We start from the raw sequence: 18,455 nt of genomic DNA, 5'->3' as shown, positions 1-18,455 counted from the left end.
TTAATTGAGGAAGAATACAACTCGGTTGTGTTTCTTGTTGAGAAATACGTGAAAATCAAAGGGATAGATGTAAAGCAAGGCATTTGCGTATTGAGTCCTGCAGGTGGCTGGATAAGGACCCTGGACCACAGGGCAAGTCTGGAGGAAATATGCTGGATGGTCTGTATTGCAATAATGTCACCATTGCTTCAAACAGGCAATGTTAGTAATAATCACATGAAGTTAGTCAAAGCCTAAGTGTATCTGGATCTCATGACTTAATCTTGTGAAACTTTTCATATATGCAAACAAACTTTAATAAAGACCAAGTAACCCCAATCTGATGCATGGTGTATTGAACATTGGTGTCTCCTCTCTTATTTTGTTTCTATTACCTCTTGAAAATGGGTTTACTGAACATAGGTCTTAATAATTTTCTGATTTTAAAAATGTGTATCTTTTAAAAAAAATTTTTTTAATATTTATTTATTTTTGAAGGGGGCGGGAAGAGAGAGGGAGACACAGAATCCAAAGCAGGCTCCAGGCTCTGAGCTGTCAGCACAGAGCCTGACGTGGGGCTCAAACTCACGAACCATGAGATCCACAACCCGAGCTGAAGCCAGACACTTAGCCAGCTGAGACACCAGGGTACCCCCAAAATGTGTATCTTTTTGATAAACCTAAAAAGAATAATTTTTTAAATTTAATTTACAAAGTCTTTGACCATAATTATTTTAAAATAATACTAATGCAGAACATGGAGTAGAGAACACATAAAAATAAATCTTAGAGAAATGTAAGGAAAAACTAATCAAAATAAAAGCAGAAATTAAGTAAGACAGCAGGAAAATAACAGTGGAATTGATACATAAGTAAATTGATTAATAGAGTATTTCATCTATACAAATATCATTAAAATATGCACACTAGAGAGAGAAACACAAATACTTGGCAATATAAACAGTATGAAACAGATTAATTATAAAAATAAACTTTATAGCTCTATGGCAACAAATTCTTAGAACCCAATGAAATGTGCAATTTTCAAGTAAATGGATTCAATAAGAACTGGAAAGCTGTAATAGACTGATATTCATGGGAGACTTTTTTTTAAATGTTCAAATAACTATCTCCAAAAAAGGAGTTGGGTCCAGAGTGTTTTATGAGCAAGTCCTTGAAAACTTTCAAGTAACAACCCTCATGTTATTTAAACTGTTCCAAGATCACAGAATGATGAAACACTTCCCAAATTATTTATCAAAGTTAATATAATCGTCAAAATAAAGCCAATGTAGCAAAATAAAAATTTTCATTCGCTTTAACTAAGGTATCCGCAACATAAATCCAGTCCTATATAAATAATTTTTCAAAACTGAATAAGATTTACTCTTAAAATTTAAGGATGGCTTAATACTAAGATTTTTATTCAAAAACATTCTCAATAAAATCATCCCCCCTCATCTGCAGGGGCTACCTTCCAGGACCCCCAGTGGGTGCCCAAAGCTATACATAGTACCAAACTGTATATATACTATGTTTTTTCCTCCACATATATGCCTATGATAAAGTTTAAATTTATAAATTAGGCACAAGAGATTAACAGCAATAATAATAAAATAAAACAATTATAACAATATACTGACATACAAGTTACGTGAAATCTTCTTACTGTACTCACCCCTTCTCCTGATGGATGTGAGAGCATGAGGTGAGGTGAATAACACATGACTGTGGGTAACTGAAATATGGAAAGTACAACGATGAATAGTGAAAACTCAGATAAGTGGGGGACCACTCTAATGCACAAAAGAAAAAAAAAATTACATGATTCTCTCCATAGTTGCCCCAAACCATTTGGGAAATTTTAAGTTATTTCTGATAATAACATTAATAATATAAAAACATGCCATATCATGAGATATTCCCTTTTAAGGTCAGAAATAAGATAATGAGAGCTGTGGCCAATATGGTGGAGAAGTAGGGGGAATCCATACTTCCCGTGTCTCTCAAACAAAGACGTGTAGAAGCCAAAGGACTTTGAACACCAGAGCCTGGGAGGAAAAGAGACTTGAATCCACTAGGAAGAAAATGGGGAAGCTGGAAAAAAGATAGGTGGGTAACTGCCAACTGGGGGAGATAAAAAAAGGCCCTGTGGGCACGGAGGGGAGGGACCCCCTTCTGCGGAGAGACAAAGGGAAGAGAAAGAGCGGGTAGGGAAGTGCAGGACCGTAGCTGGACAGGAGAAAGACCTCGGATTGAGACTGAGAGGCATCTGATCTCTAACTGCGGGGCTTTCTCTGGACTGGGGCGGGCTCCCTATTCGCACACCTGGAGAGGAGGGGCGCCAGCCCTGGGCACCGTGGTAGGTCAGGGCTCAGTCCGCATGCTGGAGAAAGTGGTGCCCTCCCTGGAGGGCTGCGCGATAGCACAGAACCTGCCTGCGTCCGCCACCCCGGGCGCAGTGGCTGGGCCGAGGGCTCAGTCTGCAGGAGGAAAAGGTGGCCGTTTCCCTGGAGTGCCGTGGGAAAAGACAAAGCCTGCCTGCGTCCGCCCCCCGGGGGCTCCCGGGGAGGGCAGCGGCTCAGTCCACAGTAGGAGAAGGCGGTCCTCCCCGAAGTGCGGGGGACACAGACAAAACCAGCCGAGACCACATATCACCACACTGAGAGGCGCTTCCCCAGCGCCAGAATGCGCAGAGCGGGACTTTGAATCCTAGCCAAGCGCAGGGTCAGGGGAGTTGGCGGAGCAAGAAAGAACCGCCTCGTCTGGGCCCGCCGAGTGAGGACGACTCAAACTGAGACCACCGGGTGGACTCCGTGGAGAAGAGACTGAGGGATCACCATCCCCCTGCCCCAACCAAGGCGGGGCCTCAGGGATCACTCCCCGCCCATAGCGGAGGTGGGTCCACATTAGCCAAACCACGCCCCCTTGTGCTGGGTAACTGCGTAGCCACCAGATCGGAACAGACCCTGCAGACAGCTACTCCTGACAAGTGATGCAGCATTGCCTGGATTAACTCTAGGTCAACTCTGGATATATAAATATATTCTACTCCCCGTTTCTCCTCCTTATCTCTTCCCTCCCCTAGGCTGGTTACTCTGGTTATTGGTCTCTCTAAACAGATATATTTAATCCATTGTCTTGATAACATGTTCTCCACCTCCTTCTTTACACTCCTTTCTCTCTGGAATAATCAAGCCAAATAATTTCTCTGTCTGGGTAACTTTATCTTCGTTTCATTTTCCCCGCCTCCTTCTTTAATTTCCCTTCTCTCTCTCCGGATTAAGCCTTTTAGTCTCTCTGCCTAAATCAATGTTTATTTTTTCTACCCCCCTCCATGCATTTCTCTCCTTGTATGTGCTCATTCATCAGCACCGCCTCCACCCTCTTTACTTGTAGTTGGTGTTTTTGGGTTTTTCGTTTCTAGTCTTTAGTTTTTTGTTTGTGTTTATTTGTTTGTTTGTGTTATTCGTGTGTTTGCGTGTTTTTGTCTCCTGTTTGTCTATCTGTTTTCCTTTACAGGGCTACTCCAAGGAACAAATCAAAGCACACCTGGTGGAGGGTCAAAAATATCACTATGAGTAGGGTAATAAAAGAACCAAAGTCACAACAACAGAGAGCAAGTAACAATCTCTGAAAAAACACCTCCTGAAGGGCCAGGCTCTGGACAGTGTATGACCCTCTTTCAATAGAGTGGTGCTCACAGGTGCGGAGCACACAAACTTTTAAAATGCATAAGGGACAGGGGCGCCTGGGTGGCGCAGTCGGTTAAGCGTCCGACTTCAGCCAGGTCACGATCTCGCGGTCCGTGAGTTCGAGCCCCGCGTCAGGCTCTGGGCTGATGGCTCGGAGCCTGGAGCCTGTTTCCGATTCTGTGTCTCCCTCTCTCTCTGCCCCTCCCCCTTCATGCTCTGTCTCTCTCTGTCCCAAAAATAAATTAAAAACGTTGAAAAAAAAAAAATTAAAAAAAAAAAAAAATAAAATGCATAAGGGACAGAAAACTAGACAAAATGACAAAACAGAAGAATTCTCCTCAAAAGAAATTCCAGGAAGTAGTGACAGCTAACGAATTGATCAAAACCGATTTCAGCAACATAACAGAACAAGAATTTAGAATAATAGTCATAAAATTAATCGCTGGGCTTGAAAAAAGCATAGAGGACAGCAAAGAATCTATTGCTACAGAGATCAAGGGACTAAAAAATAGTCATGATGAATTTTAAAATGCTATAAATGAGGTGCAAAATAAATGGAGGTGGCCACTGCACAGATTGAAGAGACAGAGGAGAGAAAAGGTGAATTAGAAGACAACATTATGGGAAAAAAGGAAGCTGAGAAAAAGATTTAAAAAACCCAGGAGTGCGAGGGGAGAATTAGAGAACTAAGTGATGGAATCAAACAGAACAATATCTGTATCATAGGAATTCCAGAAGAAGAAGAGAGAGAGAAAGGGGCTGAAGGTGTACTTGAACAAATCATAGCTGAGAACCCCTCTGATCTGGGGAAGGAAATAGGCATTGAAATCCAAGAGGCACAGAGAACTCCCTTGAGACATAACTTGAATCGATCTTCTGCATGACATATCATAGTGAAACTGGCAAAATGCAAGGATAAAGAGAATTCTGAAAGCAGCTAGAAATAAATGGGCCTTAACGTACAAAGGTAGACACATAAGGGTAGTAGCAGACCTATCTACTGAAACTTGGCAGGCCAGAAAGGAATGGCAGGAAATCTTCAATGTGATGAACAGAAAAAAATTATGCAGCTGAGAATCCTTTACCCAGCAAGTCTGTCATTCAGATAGAAGGAGAGATAAAGGTTTTCCAAAACAAGCAAAAACTGAAGGAATTCATCACCACTAAACCAGCCCTACAAGAGATGCTAAGGGGGAATCTGTGAGTGAAATGTTGCTGGGATCACAAAGTACCAAAGACACCAGTACAAGCATGAAACCTACAGGTAACACAATGACTCTAAACTCGTATCTTTCAATAATAACACTGAATGTAAATGGACTAAAGGCTCCAACCAAAAGACATAGGGTAGCAGAATGGATAAAAAAAAAAAAACCAAGACCCATCTATTTGCTGTCTACAAGAGACTCATTTTAGACCTGAGGACACCTTCAGATTGAAAGTGAGGGGATGGAGAACTATCTATCATGCTACTGGAAGTCAAAAGAAAGCTGGAGTAGCCATACTTATATCAGACAAACTAGACTTTAAATTAAAGGCTGTAACAAGAGATGAAGAAGGGCATTATATGATAATTACAGGGTCTTTCCATCAGGAAGAGCTAACAATTATAAATGTCTATGCACCGAATTCAAAAGCACCCAAATATATAAAATAAGTAATCACAAACATAAGCAACCTTATTGATAAGAATGTGGTAATTGCAGGAGACTTTAACACTCCACTTACAACAATGGACAGAATAGCTAGACAGAGAATCAATAAAGAAACAAGGGCCCTGAATGATATATTGGATCAGATGGACTTGACAGATATATTTAGAACTCTGTATCCCAAAGCAACAGAATATACCTCGTTCTCGAGTGCACATGGAACATTCTCCAAGATAGATCACATACTGGGTCACAAAACAGCCCTTAATAAGTATAAAACAATTGAGATCATACCATGCACACTTTCAGATCATAATGCTATGAAACTTGATATCAACCACAGGAAAAAGTCTGGAAAACCTCCAAAAGCATGGAGGTTAAAGAACATCCTACTAAAGAATGAATGGGTCAACCAGGCAATTAGAGAAGAAATTTAAAAATATATGGAAACAAATGAAAATTAAAATACAACAATCCAAATGCTTTGGGATGCAGTGAAGACAGTCCTGAGAGGAAAATACATTGCAATCCAGGCCTATCTCAAGAAACAAGAAAAATCCCAAATACAAAATCTAACAGCACACCTAAAGGAAACAGAAGCAGAACAGCAAAGACACCCCAAACCCAGCAGAAGAAGAGAAATAATAAAGATCAGAGAAGAAATAAACAATATGGAATCTAAAAAAACAGTAGAGCAAATCAATGAAACCAAGAGTTGGTTTTTTGAAAAAATAAACAAAATTGATAAACCTCTAGCCAGGCTTCTCCAAAAGAAAAGGGAGATGACCCAAATAGAAAAAATCATGAATGAAAATGGAATTATTACAACCAATCCCTCATAAATACAAGCAATTATCATGGAATACTATGAAAAACTATATGCCAACAAATTGGACAACCTGGAAGAAATGGACAAATTCCTAAACACCCACACACTCCCAAAACTCAAACAGGAAGAAATAGAAAATTTGAACAGACCCACAACCAGTGAAGAAACTGAATCGGTTATCAAAAATCTCCCAACAAATAAGAGTCCAGGACCAGACTGCTTCCCTGGGGAATTCTACCAGACATTTAAAGCAGAGATAACACCTATCCTTCTCAAACTGTTCCAAAAAATAGAAAGGGAAGGAAAACTTCCAGACTCATTCTATGAAGCCAGCATTACTTTGATTCCCAAACCAGACAGCGACCCAGCAAAAAAAGAACTACAAGCCAATATCCCTGATGACTATGGATGCAAAAATTCTCAACAAGATACTAGCAAATCGAATTGAACAGCATATAAAAAGAATTATTCACCATGACCAAGTGGGATTCATTCTGAGCTGCAGGGCTAGTTCAATATTTACAAATAAATCAATGTGATACATCACATTAATAAAAGAAAAGATAAGAACCATATGATCCTGTCAATCGATGCAGAAAAAGGATTTGACAAAATTCAGCATCCTTTCTTAATAAACACCCTCGAGAAAGTCGGGATAGAAGGAACATACTTAAACATCATAAAAGCCATTTATGAAAAGCCCACAGCTAATATCATCCTCAATGGGGAAAAACTGAGAGCTTTCCCCCTGAGATCAGGAGGACAACAGGGATGTCACTCTCACCGCTGTTGTTTAACATAGTGTTGGAAGTGCTAGCATCAGCAATCAGACAACAAAATGAAGTCAAAGGCATCGAAATTGGCAAAGATGAAGTCAAGCTTTCACTTTTTGCAGATGACATGATACTATACATGGAAAACCCAATAGACTCCACCAAAAGTCTGCTAGAACTGATACATGAATTCAGCAGTCGTATGATACAAAATTAATGTACAGAAATCAGTTGCATTCTTATACACTAATAATGAAGCAACAGAAAGACAAATAAAGAAACTGATCCCATTCACAATTGCACCAAGAATCATAAAATACCTAGGAATAAACTTAACCAAAGATGTAAAAGATATGTATGCTGAAAACTATAGAAACCTTATGAAGGAAATTGAAGAAGACACAAAGAAGTGGAAAAACATTCCGTGCTCATGGATTGCAAGAATAAATATTGTTAAAATGTCAATACTACCCAAAGCTATCTACACATTCAATGCAATCCCCATCAAAATTGCACCAGCATTATTCTCGAAGCTAGAACAAGCAATCCTCAAATTTGTATGGAACCACAAAAGACCCCGAATAGCCAAAGTAATACTGAAGAAGAAAACCAAAGTGGGAAGCATCATAATCCTAGACTTTAGCCTCTACTACAAAGCTGTAATCATCAAGACAGCATGGTATTGGCACAAAAACAGACACATAGACCAATGGAATAGAATAGAGACTCCAGAATTGGACCCACAAATGTATGGCCAACTAATCTTTGACAAAGCAGAAAAGAATATCCAATGGAAAAAAAACAGTCTCTTTAACAAATGGTGCTGGGAGAACTGGACAGCAACATGCAGAAGAATGAAACTAGACCACTTTCTTACACCATTCACAAAAATAAACTCAAAATTGACGAAGGACCTGAATGTGAGACAGGAAACCATCAAAACCCTAGAGGAGAAAGCAGGAAAAAAACCTCTCTGACCTCAGCCGCAGCAATTTCTTACTTGACACATCTCCAAAGGCAAGGGAATTAAAAGCAAAAATGAACTATTGGGACCTCGTGAAGATAAAAAGTTTCTGCACTGCAAAGGAAACAACAAAACAAAAAGGCAACCGATAGAATGGGGAAAGATATTTGTAAATGACATAACGGATAAAGGGCTAGTATCCAAAATCTATAAAGAACTCACCAAACTCCACACCCGAAGAACAAATAATCCAGTGAAGAAATGGGCAGAAGACATGAGTAGATACTTCTCTAAAGAAGACATCCAGGGGGCGCCTGGGTGGCTCACTTGGTTAAGCGTCCGACTTCAGCTCAGGTCACGATCTCACACTCCGTGAGTTCGAGCCCCGCGTCGGGCTCTGGGCTGATGGCTCAGAGCCTGGAGCCTGCTTCCGATTCTATGTCTCCCTCTCTCTCTGCCCCTCCCCCATTCATGCTCTGTCTCTCTCTGTCTCAAAAATAAATAAACATTAAAAAAAAATTAAAAAAAGAAGACATCCAGATGGCCAACAGGCACATTAAAAAGATGCTCAACATCACCCCTCATCAGGGAAATACAAATCAAAACCACACTGAGATACACCTCACGCTGATCAGAGTGGCTAAAATGAACAAATCAGGAGACTATAGATGCTGGAGAGGATGTGGAGAAACGGGAACCCTCTTGCACTGCTGGTGGGAATGCAAACTGCTGCAACCACTCTGGAAAATAGTGTGGAGGTTCCTCAAAAAATTAAAAATGGATCTACCCTATGACCCAGCAATAGCAGTGCTAGGAATTTACGCAAGGGATACAGGAGTGCTGATGCATAGGGGCACTTGTACCCCAATGTTTACAGCAACACTTTCAACAATAGCCAAATTTTTTTATGGAAAGAGCCTAAATGTCCATCAACTGATGAATGGGTAAGGAAGATGTGGTTTGTATATACAATGGAATACTACTTGGCAATGAGAAAGAATGAAATCTGGCCATTTGTAGCAACATGGATGGAACTGGAGAATATTATGCTAAGTGAAATAAGTCAGGCAGGGAAAGACAGATACCATGTTTTCACTCATATGTGGATCCTGAGAAACTCAACAGAAGACCAGGGGGGAGAGGAAGGCAAAAAAAAAAAAAAAAAAAAAAGTTACAGAGAGGGAAGGAGGCAAACCATAAGAGACTCTTAAATACTGAGAACAAACTGAGGTTTGATGGGTGGTGGGGGAGAGGGGAAGGTGGGTGATGGGCATTGAGGAGGGCACCTGTTGGGATGAGCACTGGGTGTTGTATGGAAACCAACTTGACAATAAATTACATTTAAAAAAAAGAAAGAAGATAATGACAGCCATGACACTGTCACTATTACTCTTCTGAGGTCTTGGAGAATGTTACGTCTGGCATCAAATAAGTTCTATTTTGACCTGGAGTGAAAAAGATCTATGTTAAAGTTTTATGTAACTATAGAATTGATATTATTAATGGAAAAGAAAATTGAATGTTTTAAGAAAAAGCAGAAAATGGGGAAAGCCACCATTTTTTTAAATGTTTATTTTGTTTTTGAGAGATTGAGACAGAGCATGAGTGAGGGAGGGGCGGAGAGAGAGGGAGACACAGAATCCGAAACAGGCTCCAGGCTCTGAGCTGTCAGCAACGAGCCCAAGGCAGGGCCCAACGAACTGTGAGATCATGACCTGAGCCGAAGTTGAATACTTAACCAACTGAGCCACCCAGGTGCCCTGAAAGCCACCATTTAAAAGGAAACTATTTCTCCAGATGACTCTCAGGAGAGTAAACCTGAAGGAGTGGAATATTTTTTAGGACTCTTTGGGACAATTCCTCTGGTGACCATGTGACTATCCCTCTGGTCTAGCAGATAACACTTTCACTTTAGTCACCAAAATGACACCCAAAGAAGTTGATGCCTGTGGTCTTCAGATATAAAGCTAATTTGACTTAAGTACCTTGCCACCGTCTTGGATTTATGCATCACTGCTATGTTTGAAATACAATTATGTGATCGTATTTGGGGTTGGGTTTGGTTTACTTGTGATGGATCATTTCTGCTTTAGGAACCCCAGCCCCTGAACCCTGGCCAAGCTTCTACAGGATGCCCAGGGCTGTCTTTGCAGATGCAAGGAACATGCTGAGACATGCCTACCCCCGGTAATGTACCCCCTGACCCATCACAGAAACTCCGTTTACCCTGGAGCAGAATCCATCGCGATGAGTCTACTGCCCGCCATGTAATCACAGAGTGATGAGAAAGAAGTTAGAGATTTCTCCCTTTGGCTTGCAACCTCCCACTTTCTCCCACCCGTTCTCAGGAGGATGCTTGTGCTTTACTCTCTTCTCTGTGTATGTCGGTGAAGACTGATCTACCATCCACCATATCAGGGGGGAATGTGCTTTGAGCTCCAATTTTGGAACAAGAAAATTAATAATTAACTAATGCAAATTAACAGAGGAACATTTTAAAAAGACAAATTGTACCAAAGAAGCAGAACAATGGAAAGCTTTTCAACTTATTTTACTTAATATACCCCTCAAAATAAAGCCAAAAGAGCACCAAATTTCACTTATGGTAGATAAAATACTGGCACCATAAATCTAATACTATAAGAAAATTACAATTTTTCATGACCAAATAATGTATACTTTTCTCTTGAGAGACTTCTTAAAAAGACAAAATGGAAAGATATACTAAATTGTGAAAAAGAAAATTCTATTCTTAAAGATGCCATTCCTTCCTCCAAATAATTTATAAGTACTATATAACTCCATTCTAAAATTGCTAACTTTTTTTTAACTTAACAGAAAAATAAATCAGTAAAAGTAACAGAAAAATCTTGAGAACACATAATTAAAGCATACTTGCATCACTAAAACATGTTATAGGGAAGCCTGGGTGGCTTAGTTGGTTAAGGGTCCAACCAAAGCTTGATCTCAGCTCATGATCTCACGGTTCATATGTTTGAGCCCCACAAGGGATTCTGCGCTGTCAGTGCAGAGCCTGCTTGGGATTCTGTCTCTGCCTCTCCCTCACTCTGCTCTCTCTCTCTCTCTCCCTCTCTCTCTTAAAATAAACAAAATTTTAAAAAAAACTTTAAAAAACATATTATAAAATATTATAATTAAATAATAACTAAAATAACGTGGTATAGCTCAACAATGGAAAGAAAAATCAGCAAAATATATATATATACATATATATATTTAGGAATTAATAAAATGACATTTCAAATCAGTAAAAGCATAGTAAATGATTGAATGAAAATGAATACTAGTCGGTAAAAACGAAAAAGCTGCATTTCTTCCTTAAAACTCACACACATAAAACACACACACATACAATTTCAGATAGATTAAAGGATGAAATATAAGAAAAATGTATGAAATCAAAACCACACTCAGATATCACCTCACGCCAGTCAGAGTGGCTAAAATGAACAAATCAGGAGACTATAGATGCTGGAGAGGATGTGGAGAAACGGGAACCCTCTTGCACTGTTGGTGGGAATGCAAATTGGTGCAGCCGCTCTGGAAAGCAGTGTGGAGGTTCCTCAGAAAATTAAAAATAGACCTACCCTATGACCCAGCAATAGCACTGCTAGGAATTTACCCAAGGGATACAGGAGTACTGATGCATAGGGGCACTTGTACCCCAATGTTTATAGCAGCACTCTCAACAACAGCCAAATTATGGAAAGAGCCTAAATGTCCATCAACTGATGAATGGATAAAGAAATTGTGGTTTATATACACAATGGAATACTACGTGGCAATGAGAAAGAATGAAATCTGGCCTTTTGTAGCAACATGGATGGAACTGGAGAGTGTGATGCTAAGTGAAATAAGCCATACAGAGAAAGACAGATACCATATGGTTTCACTCTTATGTGGATCCTGAGAAACTTAACAGAAACCCATGGGGGAGGGGAAGAAAAAAAAAAAAAAAGAGGTTAGAGTGGGAGAGAGCCAAAGCATAAGAGACTGTTAAAAACTGAGAACAAACTGAGGGCTGATGGGGGGTGGGAGGGAGGGGAGGGTGGGTGATGGGTATTGAGGAGGGCACCTTTTGGGATGAGCACTGGGTGTTGTATGGAAACCAATTTGACAATAAATTTCATATATTAAAAAAAATAAAAGAAAGAAAGAAAAAGGTATGAGAGGGGCGCCTGGTTGGCTCAGTTGTTTAAGTGTCTGACTTCAGCTCAGGTCATAATCTTGCGGTCTGAAGTTTGAGCCCCACGTCGGGCTCTGTGCTGACAGCTCAGATCCTGGAGCCTGCTTCAGATTCTGTGTCTCCCTATCTCTCTGCCTCTCCCCGACTCGCATTCTGTCTATCTCTCAAAAAATAGGGGCGCCTGGGTGGCTCAGTCGGTTGAGCATCCGACTTCAGCTCAGGTCATGATCTCACATTCCATGAGTTCAAGCCCCGCGTCGGGCTCTGCGCTGACAGCTCGGAGCCTGGAGCCTGCTTCAGATTCTGTGTCTTCCTCTATCTCTGCCCCTCCCCTGCTCATGCTCTGTCTCTCTCTGCCTCAAAGATAAATAAAAACATTTAAAAAAATTTTTAAATAAATAAACGTTAAAAAAATTACAAAGAAAAAAGAAAAAAGTATGAGAAATGAAGGAAAATACAGATGAATATCTGAGATCCTACATTAGAGACACATAGAAAAAAGTACCTACATATTATACATAAATATATATTAGGAAATTTAATATTATATACAGTTGACCCTGAACAACCCAGGTTTGAGCTGCATAGGTCCACTTAGATATGGGTTTTCTTCAGTAAATACAGTACCGTACTACAAATATATTTTCTCTTCCTTATGATTTCCTTAGAACATTTTCTCTTCTCTAGCTTACTTTATTTTAAGACTACAGTATATAATACATGCAACATATAAAATATGTTACTTGACTGTTTATGTTTTCGGTAAGGCTTCCAGTCAACAGTAGGCTATTAACAGTGAAGTTTTAGGGGAGTCAAAAGTTATACATGGATTTTCTATGGTGTGAGAGGTCAGCACCCCTAACCCGACATTGTTTAAGAGTCAATTCTATAATATATGTGAGGAAATGAAATATAAATATATACTAGGAAATTGAATATTATATATAATGTATATGAGAAAATGAAATGTAATATATATTAGGGAATTGAATCTGGTCTGGCAGCTGATATCCTGTGAAGTTATTGAGAGAAAACTATCTAAGGTGTGTTCAAGACAATGATAGCATCATTTCTTTAAATAAGAAACCTGGAGGAGAACCAGGCTGGGGTGGGGTTTGATGATGAACTTGACTTTGGATTTTTACAATGTAGATCAGGGGCTATTTCAATGAAATTGTAGGGACAGAATCTAGATTCCAGAGAATTGAGGAATTATTGGCATTAGTGGATGGTAAAGCAGTAGCGAGAGCAGTCACAGATGACTACTTGAAAAACAAAACTTACACAGTAGCACACAGGCTCCATGGGGAATGTGAACCCAATGTGGATATTGTTGGTTTGTGACTCTTCTGTGTTAGCCTTAGGAGGGAACACCTCTCCCACTGTCACAGGAAACAAACTGAAAGAGACAAATGTCCTCGGAAGTGCGTTTGCTGGACAAAAGACAAAGTTTACAGACTTCTTATTGATGGTTTCAGTGGCTGCAATTTTCCCCTCCAAGAATTGCCTGAAGAGAGAAAGAAAGAACAGAGGATGGGGTTCGAGCTTGTAATTTACCTTGAGAAGAGCGGCAAAGACTGTGAAAACATGGAAGGTTTTCTAGCCCACACTGACGGCCCAAGAGAGGGTTGAAGATCACAAATTTACCTTGATGATAACAAGGCCCATTGTGGGATTTCCTCCAAGAAAACTCAAGAGGCCAGGCAGAGTAAAGAAGCTCAAAGTATAGGTGCCACAGGGGCACTGGGTGCCTCAGTTGGGTGAGCGTCTGACTCCATATTTTGGCTCCAGTCATGATCTCACGTTTCGTGAGTCCATGCCCTGCATCAGGCTTGCTGCTGTCAGCACAGAGCCTGCTTCAGATCTTCTGTCCCCCTCTCTCTGCCTCTCCCCTGCTCACACTCTCTCTCTCAAAAATAAAAAAATAATAATAAAAATAAAAATAAAGAAGTATAAGTGCCACAAAAGGAAAAGCATGTGAGAGTCAGGGTATTGGCAAGAGTGGTTGGAAAGATGAATCATGGGGTCTAGAAGGAACTGAAGAGGAAAGAAGTAGGACAGACAATGGGACACAATAAAAGGGTCCAGAAATTGGCAATCTCCGTAAAGTTGGAGAAAAGATCTATCAAGGAAATGAAGGCAATAGACAGACAGGAAGTCATGATCAGAAACTAACTCTTGGTGCGCGCCTGGGTGGCTTAGTTGGAAAGCCATCTGACTTCTGCTCAGGTCATGATCTCACTGTTCATAAGTTCAAGTCCCACATCAGGTGAGCTTGAGCCCTGCTTCAGGTGAGCCTTGTTTTTCTCTCTCTTTCTCTCTCCCTCTCTCTCTGCCCATCAGTCTCTTGCATCCTCTCTCTGAAAATAAATAAAAAACAAACAAACTGTTGGAGTTTAACATTTTAGAGGTACGTGAAATTATACTATTTCTTGCTTTTTTCATTAATATAATGTGGTAGTAAGGGCCCCAAAGGATGTCCACATCCTAATCACCAGAGCCTTTGAATATGTTACCTTTCACAGCAAAAGGGACTTTAAGGTGTGATTAAGTTAAGGGTTTTGAGATGTGAGGGTTACCTTGGATTATCCAGTGTACCCAATATACTTACAAGGGCCCTTATAAGAGGGAAGCAGGAAGTCCCACTGAGAGAAAGAAATGTGACCATGGTTGAAGCAGTTGGAGTGAAGAAGGGCAAAGATTGTAGAAGCTCAAACAGGCAAGGAAATGGATTCTTCTCCTGGAGTCTCAAAGAGAATTCCACCCTACTGATACCCTGACATTAGGACTTCTGACCTCCACAGCTGTTTGGTAATAAATGTGCCACTAAATATGTGATGATTTTTTTTTTAACAACAGCAATAGGAAACAAATACATATATTATCATTAAGCACTTTTACATATTTATATGGGCTATTTTGCATTATGCTAACACACACACACACACACACACACACACACACACACACACACACAGGAATAGCCACAAAGTAATATCCAAAACTCCTTTTTGTGACTCTCCAATAATTGAGTGACCAACACTTATCTCACTAAGCCAAACCACTTACCCTATGCTGACAAGCCAGTCAAAGTCATTCACACTCATCTGATTTATTGATATAGAAGAGCTGAAGATGATTGAAGAAGTCCCCATGGAAACCCTCAAAGACATTTGGACACTTTCATGCCGACTCATCAGCTGGGCAATGAAATTTTTGAGACAGATGACCTTAATTTCAAGTACGATTCAAAGTATTTGGAACTAAAAACAAATGCCTACACTTGCCACAGGGAGATTTGCCAGGAGGAGAGGTGGGCATCTTATGGCCAAGCTTTATTGAAAAAACAAACAAAAAAACCACAAATATATATATATATTTTTTTTCAGTTTATTTATTTACTATGAAAGAGTGAGAGCACAAGCAGAGGAGGACAGAGAAACAGGGACAGAGAGAATCCCAAGCCGGCTCTGCACTGTCAGTGCACAGCCTGACACGGGGCTAGAACCTACGAACTGTGAGATCATGACCTGAGCTGAAACCGGCAGTTGACACTTAACCAATTGAGCCACCCAGGTGCCCTGAAGAAATACATTTTTAAAGCCTCAGCCAAATCAATCCTTGCAGTAAAATTTTCTCAAGGGATGGGGCGCCTGGGTGGCTCAGTAGGTTGGGTAGCCAACTACAGCTCAGGTCATGATCTCATGGTCTGTGAGTTTGAGCCCCGCATCAGGCTCTGTGCTGACAGCTCAGAGCCTGGAGCCTACTTTGGATTCTGTGTGTCCCTCTCTCTCTGCCCCTTCCCTTCTTGCTCTCTGTCTCTCTCTCTCTCAAAAATAATAAACACTAAAAAAAAATTGTTTTAATAAAAAAAAATTTTCTCAAGGGATATTTGCAAGCTGTAAAATCAAACACAATAAAAGCTTTTTTTTTAATGCTATCTCTGGTTTTACATACATGCACAAGCATATTGATCCATCTGGTAGAGTAGTCTCAACATAGATACGTGCCAAGAAAAATTCATTTATTTTCAAGCAAGTCTAAATGTTCTGGGTCCTCAAACCTACATCCTGCGTAGGCCAGACCTCTTACTTCTACATCGCATTCAGGTTTAATATTTAATCCCATGATTTTTGAAATCCAAACTGTCAAAACTCCCTCTACCTCTCTGTCTTCCTTGCGCCTGGAGAAGAGGGGGGAATGATCTATGCTTACACAGCAAATGACATCAAAGCTGGCAAGTCCCTCCTCTGCCTCCCAGCCCAACACCAAGGGGCTGGAATCAAGTATTTGAGTGGGGATGAAATTGTCAGCTCATCAGGCAGCTCCACGGGGCCCACCCTTATGCAGTTTCCCTGTCCTCTTCTCCCCTATTACCAAGGCAACACCTAATCCACCCAAAAGTCTCTGCTTCTGGCAAGGCCCAGCTACCTTTCATGGCAAGCACTCATCAACCCTTGCCAAGCCAAGGGTGGGAACACAGGCTGCCCTGGGGCAGGCTCTCTCACTGCTCCATCAGCAACACCAAATGCTCTGTCAGCTCAGCGGCACACAACCCTACCCCCACCCCCACACAGTTCTTACTGAGGGTGGAGGAAACTTGGGAAACGCTGATTTCAACACAAGAGGGTGGAACAAATAGAAACTTCCCTGCTCCCTGCTTCCCAGGCTCTCCAACAAGGAAAGGGAGGGAGAAGGTATTGTTACTACTTCAACAACCTTCCTTCAAAGGTTTAATATCCTTGCCCCCTCTGTGTCCTTTATTCTATAAAGACGGAAGGAATGAGGGTTAAGAAACTGGTTCTGCTGGATGTCTTCTGTTAGCAAATCTCACAGTGTGGGACTGGCATCCGGAAGACATTCCTCTGAACTTAAAAGGTGAGACACTTGGCAAGATTTATCCTGAAACATGGATTCTAGTTGGCAGTTTCAGGGAAGCACAAATGTCCCTCATCATCCCTTTACACTGTTTCTATATATATAAATGTTGTATTCCAGTCATCATTAATTTTGGAATTTTTTATATTACAAAGTGTTTTTCCAAAAACAGATCCCCAATGATGTGCCTCTGAGAAATGAGTTTTCCATTTAACCTGGCTCAGTTTGAAACTATAATCTTGGCACTAGTTAAGTTATAATTCAGGAGGTCAGTATATTGATTTCAACAGCCCAGTTGAAACTCGGGGCTAAACTCTGAGAACTAAGCGTAGAAGAGATAAGGGGAGAAAGCCCCAGAATAAATAGAATTTGCATTTGTAATAAATAAATAGAAATAAATAGAAATCTTCAACATTTATTCTGTAGTCAGAGCAGAATAAGCAAAACTGAAAGAAAGGGTACTGTGTCTAGGGAGTTTCTGCCTCCTGTCATGAAGAAGAGATAGGGTCTGGAATTATCTCCCTCCACAACTGTAAACTAGAAATGATTGGTAAAATAAAAACACTCGTTTTCAGACTTTGGTCAACAGAAATGCTTAGGACTATGATCCCTGAAGAAAGAGAAATAAACTCTGTGTGCCCTATGATCACCCTGGCTTTCTGCCTAGAGGCAATTTCCAGATCATCACACTGGGAGGGAAGGCCCAAACAAAGCCCAGTGGCCTCACTGACTTAAGGAGCCCAAAGTTCAGGGAGACTGAGGTGACCAGAGTTTGTGGACTAGAGCACTGGACACACACAAGGGAGTTAAGAAGCGAAGGAGCTCCAAAAGTCGGCACGGAGTCCCCTCAGTCTTCGGCTGAATATCAATCTTCACATGAATAAGGTGAAGCTTTACAGTTGGGGATAAAGAACAATTACTGAACGGCTATAATCTGAATAAATCCAAGAGCTCACATAAAACCGGGAATCATTCATATTCCCACTGGCCAAAGTGAAGAGGCCTCATTGAATAGACAGGGCGTTCAGAAGGGTCAAGGGATAGTCACAGTTTTTGAGTAAAGGCTACTCAAGACCCACTCTTTAAAAGCTTTCTGAAAAGCTTCAAAATTATTAAACTGATCCTCAGGAGCTTAAGTGGTCACCAGAATAAACCACAACACTCTGTAAGGAAGAGAAAAAAAAAATCTTGCACAAACACTCTATAGAGGAAGGAAGAATATACTAGGAGGCCAACATTACCCTGATATCCAGTACTGACTGCCTTTAGACTCAAGCAAGCAGGGGACTTGCTCTGGCATTTTATGCCCCAGGGAGCCCCATATTTCAGAGTGCCCTCCCCAAGATATTCTAATTCCCCCTCTGGTGACTGGGATCGGTTGAAACTAGCAATACCATCTGGGTAGGGTGCCTTGATCTTAGACTAGTACCTCTCCGTCATGGTCCCATAATATCCCTTCTCTGACCCTCTACCCTTCA

The 18,455-nt window shown here is 40.7% G+C and overlaps 1 protein-coding gene and 1 long non-coding RNA gene across 6 annotated transcripts in view; one reads left to right on the top strand and one right to left on the bottom strand.

Annotated features, from left to right (window-relative positions):
- The window catches only part of AIG1 (androgen induced 1), a 313,679-nt gene that overhangs the window by 241,318 nt on the left and 53,906 nt on the right, over nt 1–18,455 (top strand). The window lies entirely within an intron of this gene.
- The window catches only part of LOC109252540 (uncharacterized), a 141,454-nt gene that overhangs the window by 96,707 nt on the left and 26,292 nt on the right, over nt 1–18,455 (bottom strand). For all 5 annotated transcript variants that reach the window (XR_008422870.1, XR_008422869.1, XR_002074071.2 and 2 more), the window contains exon 3: nt 1,658–1,717. This is a non-coding gene — a long non-coding RNA (uncharacterized LOC109252540). The remainder of the gene's footprint in view (nt 1–1,657; nt 1,718–18,455) is intronic.

This window comes from Panthera pardus, unplaced genomic scaffold, assembly GCF_024362965.1.
Source record: "Panthera pardus isolate Hobbes unplaced genomic scaffold, ASM2436296v1 HiC_scaffold_17, whole genome shotgun sequence".
In the NCBI taxonomy this organism is placed as follows: domain Eukaryota; kingdom Metazoa; phylum Chordata; class Mammalia; order Carnivora; family Felidae; genus Panthera; species Panthera pardus.
This window is presented reverse-complemented; position numbering and strand designations above follow the sequence as displayed.